Source organism: Papio anubis, chromosome X, assembly GCF_008728515.1.
Source record: "Papio anubis isolate 15944 chromosome X, Panubis1.0, whole genome shotgun sequence".
Classification (NCBI taxonomy): domain Eukaryota; kingdom Metazoa; phylum Chordata; class Mammalia; order Primates; family Cercopithecidae; genus Papio; species Papio anubis.
The window spans coordinates 84,004,136-84,010,449 of record NC_044996.1 but is presented as its reverse complement, the minus strand read 5'-3'; the positions used below and the strand labels follow the sequence as shown (position 1 = coordinate 84,010,449).

At 39.2% G+C, this 6,314-nt stretch overlaps 2 pseudogenes; one reads left to right on the top strand and one right to left on the bottom strand.

Annotated features, from left to right (window-relative positions):
- Positions 1–552: 552 nt before the first annotated feature.
- LOC101021976 lies at positions 553–1,554 on the bottom strand (annotated as a pseudogene).
- Positions 1,555–2,595: 1,041 nt separating this feature from the next.
- LOC101022325 overlaps positions 2,596–6,314 on the top strand; it is a 64,271-nt pseudogene continuing 60,552 nt past the window's right edge.

Sequence of the window (6,314 nt, the reverse complement as noted above, 5' to 3'; positions counted from 1 at the left end):
TTTTCACATTCGAACAGTGTTTACAGAAACCACTTCACACAGAAGAAAACATTGCCTGCCCACACAAAAAACAGTTATTTTTAAGACAATCTTTCTTTCCAAGTAATGTATATATGAATGTCACACCTAGTCCATCTTTTATAGTCAAATTCAATGTCACTACAAAAGAAAGCAAATTTGACCACAGTCACATGTATTAGTGTTTGTAAAGCTCTAATGGCATAGAAATACCTATATAAATTAGGAGCTTGGCTGAGCACTATGGCTCACATCTGTAATCTCAACACTTTGGGAGGCCAAGGATGGAGGATTGCTTGAGCCCAGGAGTTTGAGACCAGCATGGGCAACATAGGGAGACCCCCATCTCTACATTAAAAAAAAATTAAATTTGCTGGCACTCACCTGTGGTCCCAGCTGCTTGGGAGGCTGAGGTGGGAGGATGGCTTGAGCCCAGGAGGTCTAGGCTGCAGTGAGTTGTGATCACACCACTGTGATCCAGTCTGGGCAGCAGAGCAAGACCCTGTCTCAAAAAAAAAAAAAAAAAAATTAGGAGCTGGATTTTTTTTTTCCTTAACAGCCTCAGTTATCAACCTAAGAATGAAGTTTCTAATAACTCATTTTCTGATGACTTTTTAGGTCTATTGGCAGAGAAAGGTTCATAGTTACCAGTGGGACTGTTCCTGGTGCCACACACTGGGTGTGTGAGGAAACTGAAGATGAGGAGACTGGATTGGAGTAGTAGGGCTAGGCAAACAAGAAGAGCTAGAGGAAATAACTCCTACTGGGCCATTGGCCTTGTCACTTCCAAAGTCACATTCCAGTTCTCCAGCAGTTTTGTCAGTTCATCTCTCTGGCAACTAAGCTTCATTCTTTTACTAGTAGGTCAAACACCGTACTTTAAAGGAAGAATTCCATTTCTTATCCATATATAAATGTAAGTAATATCCATTAATGTATATTTATCCTTTAAAGATTCCTCTTTATACATGACATTCATCAGGAAATATAAGGTATGTTCCTTAGGTTCATCACAGTCATTCTGGCTGGGCATTGTAAACAACTTTTATCATTCACCTCCTCCTTAAACTTCTCTTTGTCTTTGTTTACTTCCTCTTCTGGTAAAAAAAAAAAAAAAAAAAAAAAAAAATCCAATGGATAAGCTTATTGTTTCATCATCAGTTATAATTCTCTTATCTTCATCTGCAACTTCTCTATTTTCATTAGAGCCATTGGCAGCAACAGCTGAAGAAAGAGATGCATAAAGATCCCTTCTTATTTTATTTTTGAAAAGGCCTGGAAAAAATTTGTATACAATAGATTGAGGATTTTTATCTGACGTTATATTCAGGAGCAAAATGGTTTTGTGAACTTGGACATTACAGGACAATATCTGCTGATCTATAGGTAACACAAAATACAGGTTTCACAGAAGGAATGTAGATATTCTATTACGGTTCTGGCATCAATTAAGTATCTTCCACAAAGCACACACATTAAGTGGGGATTTAGCTCAGTGATTTTGACTTCGATTGTTCAATGCATTTTTGCATTATGAAAGATCTCAGAAAAGCAGCCACTGAGAGGCTATCAAAGTGAGTGAAAAAACAATGAAAGTTAAAAGTCATTCAACAGAAAATGAATGTGGGCCAACTGGCCATCTTAAAGTGAGCTGCAGATACCACTGTCAACAGCCAAAGAGGAGCCTCTGCTTTGTGGGTGTTCAGCTGGGCTACCTCCCAAGCCTGTCTCCTCTTCTGTGCCCTGGGGACGGAGCATGAGGATGAAGTGCGATCAATAATAAGTACTGTTCTGCTGGGCTAGAAGGTATTTCTAATTCAAATCAGGGCTTCTTTGACAGCATCCCCTCTACTCCCACCCCCACCCTCACCCTTGCCAGTTCTCTTTCAGCAAGGGCAGCTGTTTTCCTTGTGTGATGGTAGGAAAAGAAGAAAGGGGGCCTACTACCCTGGCTAGAAAATAGAGGGAGTGTCTAGAAGGCAAAAAATTAGTAATAATCATGGTTGTCATGGATTAATCATTTTCTTTTTCCCAGGCAATGTGCTATGGGTTTTTTATGTTTATTTCTCATTAACCCTAGTAAGAATGCTATGCCATAGGTGCAATTGTTGCTCCCGTTCTATAGAAACTCACACAGAGAGGTTAAGAAACTTGCCCAAGATGACCCAATCAGGAAACTGAAAGCTGCAATTTTAACTTAGAAGCACTACCCAGGTATAACCTGAAAAACTTCCATAGTATTTTTTATCATCTCTGGGGAAATCCCAAGCATTTCAAAAGGTATTAAAGATCTAGTATGATCTGGCCCTAAAATACCTTTTTGGCCAAACCTGAATCAATTCAAAGGGACCAAGTCTGTTTGGGCTAGAAGTTTTTTTAGAGATCATCTAGTCTAATGTCCTTCTTATATAGATGGAGAGACTGAGGCATAGAACTCATTCCTAATGGTAGTACTAGAACTGGGACTCAGGTCTTCAGAATCAGTCCAGTATTTCTTTTCTGGTGTGCCTGGCCAGGAAGAAGTAATTAATAAATGTTCATTAAATTAATAGATAAATGGATTAAAGTTACACCTAAATGACAAGTGGTTCCGACAGTGCTGTGGGAATGCATAGAAGGGATAGAGTAGGACGATTGATCTTAGACCAGAAGCTCCTGGGAGGTAAGAACAAAGTTTCCTGGTCCCTTCCTATATACATACATATCTTATTTGTATATGACCCAGTCAGTACCACCAGGAACCTAGAAAATGCCTCATGAGGACAGTGATTGATTCGTCTCTCAAAAGGTTGCATCTGTCTCTCTCTCTCTCCCCCCCCCCACCGTCTAATACACACACACACACACACAATTTCTCTCTGGCAGAGTATCCTGTAAGAAAGCTGTCACGCAGTAGTATAGAAGAAAGAGCATAGGAAATGGAGTTAGACCTAGATTTGGATCCAGACTGCTACTTAAAAGCTGTGTGGACTTAGACAAATCTCTTAGCCTCTGTTTCTTCATGTTTCCAGTTGGAATAATAAAACCTACCTTATGAAGTTGTTGAGAAGATTAAATGAGATTATTTTATCAGCTAAGATTGTGCTGACTTTGTGTAACAGAAATTCTCCTAAAGTGGTTTAGATAAATAAGGGCTTTATTTGCGTCACTAAAAAAAGCATGGAAGTAGACCACAGAGGATTGGAACAGTGGTTCTAAAGTCTTCAAATATCAGGTTTTTAGAATTTCTGGCCCCCAAATCCTTAACATGTATATTTCTTCCTTGTGCTCTCAAGTTGCATCACATTCTAGGCACGAAAGGAAAAAGGGCAAAAGGCACAGGATGAGTGCCAGCTCAATCTATCATTGGCCACGATGGGTCACATTATCACACCTAGTTGCAGGGAGTTTGTGGAGAGGAGTATTTTAAGTAGATGCATTACTTACCCAAACAAAATCATGGTTCTGTTTAGAAGGAGGAAAGAATGGATAAGAGTAGACAACTTGCTGAGTCTATCACAATGGTATAGGTCAAAGTTTTTAGACACAGAACCAGTTTTTTATATAAGACATGTTTAGTAAATGTGAGTGATTGACCTACAAACCTGAAAAAAAGTTCAAGGAATAGATGAAGTCAAGGACATTCTGGCCCATTAGTGGGGCACTCAAGACCCAGGGTCCCACCTTGGAGGTCTCCACCAAGGTGTCTACTGGGAAATCTGTAAATACAAACACACACACACACACACACACACACACACACAACAAAATATAACAAAATCTCACATATTAAGTTCTTGTCCACTGGCTTTAAATCATTCCTGAAATTTCACTATTCAGCTCACTCTTTTGAGCTGAGGTATTGTCTCTAGGTTAAAATACCAACATGGAAGTCCTAGCCAGAGCAATCAGGCAAGAAAAAGAAATAAAAGGCATCCAAATCAGAAAAAAAAAAGTCAAACTATCTTTCCTTGCCAATGATATAAACTTTGGAGAACTCTAAAGACTCCTCCAAAAGACTTTATATTTAATAACTGAGTTCAGCAAAGTCTCAAGTAACAAAATCAATGCACACAAATCAGTAACACTGCTGTATACCACCAAACAAGCTGATAATCAAATCGAGAACTCAATCCTTTTTACAATAGCTGCAACTTAACCAAAAGCATGAAAGTTATCCACAAGGAGAACTACAAAACACTGCTGAAAGAAATCATAGATGACAAAAACAAATGGAAATACACCCCATGCTAGTGGATTGGAAGAATCAATATCATGAAAATAGCCGTACTGCTCAAAGTGATCTACAGATTCAATGTAACTCCTATTAAACCACAGAATTAGAAAAAACAATCATACATTTCATATGGTGCCAAAAATAGAGCCCAAATAACAATCCTAAGCAGAAAGAACAAATCTGGAGGCATCACATTACCAAACTTCAAATTATACTATGAGGCTATAGTACCCAAAACAGCACGGTACTGATATAAAAGTATATATATAGACCAATAGAACAGGATAGAGAACCCAGAAGTAAAGCCAAATACTTACAACAGACTGACCTTTGACAAAGCATATGAAAACATAATGTGGGGAAATGACACCCTATTTAATAAATGGTATTGGGAAAACTGGATAGCCACATGTAGAAGAATGAAAGTGGAGCCCTAACTCTCACCATATACAATAATTAACTCTACGTGGATTAAAGACTTTAATCTAAGTCCTGAAACTATAAAAATTCTACAAGAAAATCCAGGCAAACTCTTCTGGACATTGGCCCAGGCAAAGAATTTATAACTAAGACCCCAAAAGCAAATTCAACAAAAACAAAAATAAATGAATGGGACCTAATGAAACTAAAAAGTAGCTTTACAGCAAAAGAAATAATCATCACAGTAAACAGATAATCTAGAGAATGGCAGAAAATATTTGCAACCTATGTATCCAACAGAAGACTAACATCCAGAATCTACAAGGAATACAAACAAATCAGCAAGAAAAAAAAATCCTTTAAAAAATGGGTAGAGACTCTAGGAGGCGCATGCCCAAGATGGCCGAATAGGAACAGCTCAACCCTCCAGCTCCCAGTGTGAGCGACACAGAAGATGGGTGATTTCTACATTTTCAACTGAGGTGCAAAGCAACACCTCACACCTCACACGGCTGGGTGCACCTCTGAGAAAAAGCACCTCTGAGACAAAGCTTCCAGAGCAACAATCAGACAGCAACACTCGCTGTTCAGCAATATTCTATCTTCTGCAGCCTCTGCTGCTGATACTCAGGCAAAAAGGGTCTGGAGTGGACCTCAAGCAAACTCCAACAGACCTGCAGCTGAAGGTCCTGACTGTTAGAAGGAAAACTAACAAACAGAAAGGTTACCCACACCAAAACCCCATCAGTACGTCACCATCATCAAAGACCAAAGGCAGATAAAACCACAAAGATGGGGAAAAAGCAGTGCAGAAAAGCTGGAAATTCAAAAAGTCAGAGCGCATCTCCCCCTCCAAAGAAACGCAGCTCATCGCCAGCAATGGAATGAAGCTGGATGGAGAATGACTTTGATGAGTTGAGAGAAGAAGGCTTCAGTCAATCAAACTTCTCAGAGCTAAAGGAGGAACTATGTAACCAGCGCAAAGAAACTAAAAACCTTGAAAAAAGATTTGACGAACAGCTAACTAGAATAACCAATGTAGAGAAGTCCTTAAAAGAACTGATAGAGATGAAAATCATAACACGAGAACTACGTGAGGAATGCACAAGCTTCAGTAACCGACTCGATCAACTGGAAGAAACAGTATCAGCTATTGAAGATCAAATGAATGAAAAGAAGCGAGATGAGAAGTGTAGAGAAAAAACAGTAAAAAGAAATGAACAAAGCCTCCAAGAAATATGGGATTATGTGAAAAGACCAAATCTACCTCTGATTGGTGTGCCTGAAAGTGACAGGGAAAATGGAACCAAGATGGAAAACACTCTGCAGGATATCATCCAGGAGAACTTCCCCAACCTAGTTAGGCAGGCCAACATTCAAATTCAGGAAATACAGAGAATACCACAAAGATACTCCTCGAGAAGAGCAACTCCAAGACACATAATTGTCAGATTCATCAAAGGTGAAATGAAGAAAAAAATGTTAAGGGCAGCCAGAGAGAAAGGTCGGGTTATCCACAAAGGGAAGCCCATCAGACTAACAGCAGATCTCTGGGCAGAAACTCTCCAAGCCAGAAGAGAGTGGGGGCCAATATTCAACATTCTTAAAGAAAGCAATTTTCAACCCAGAATTTCATATCCAGCCAAACTAAGTTTCATAA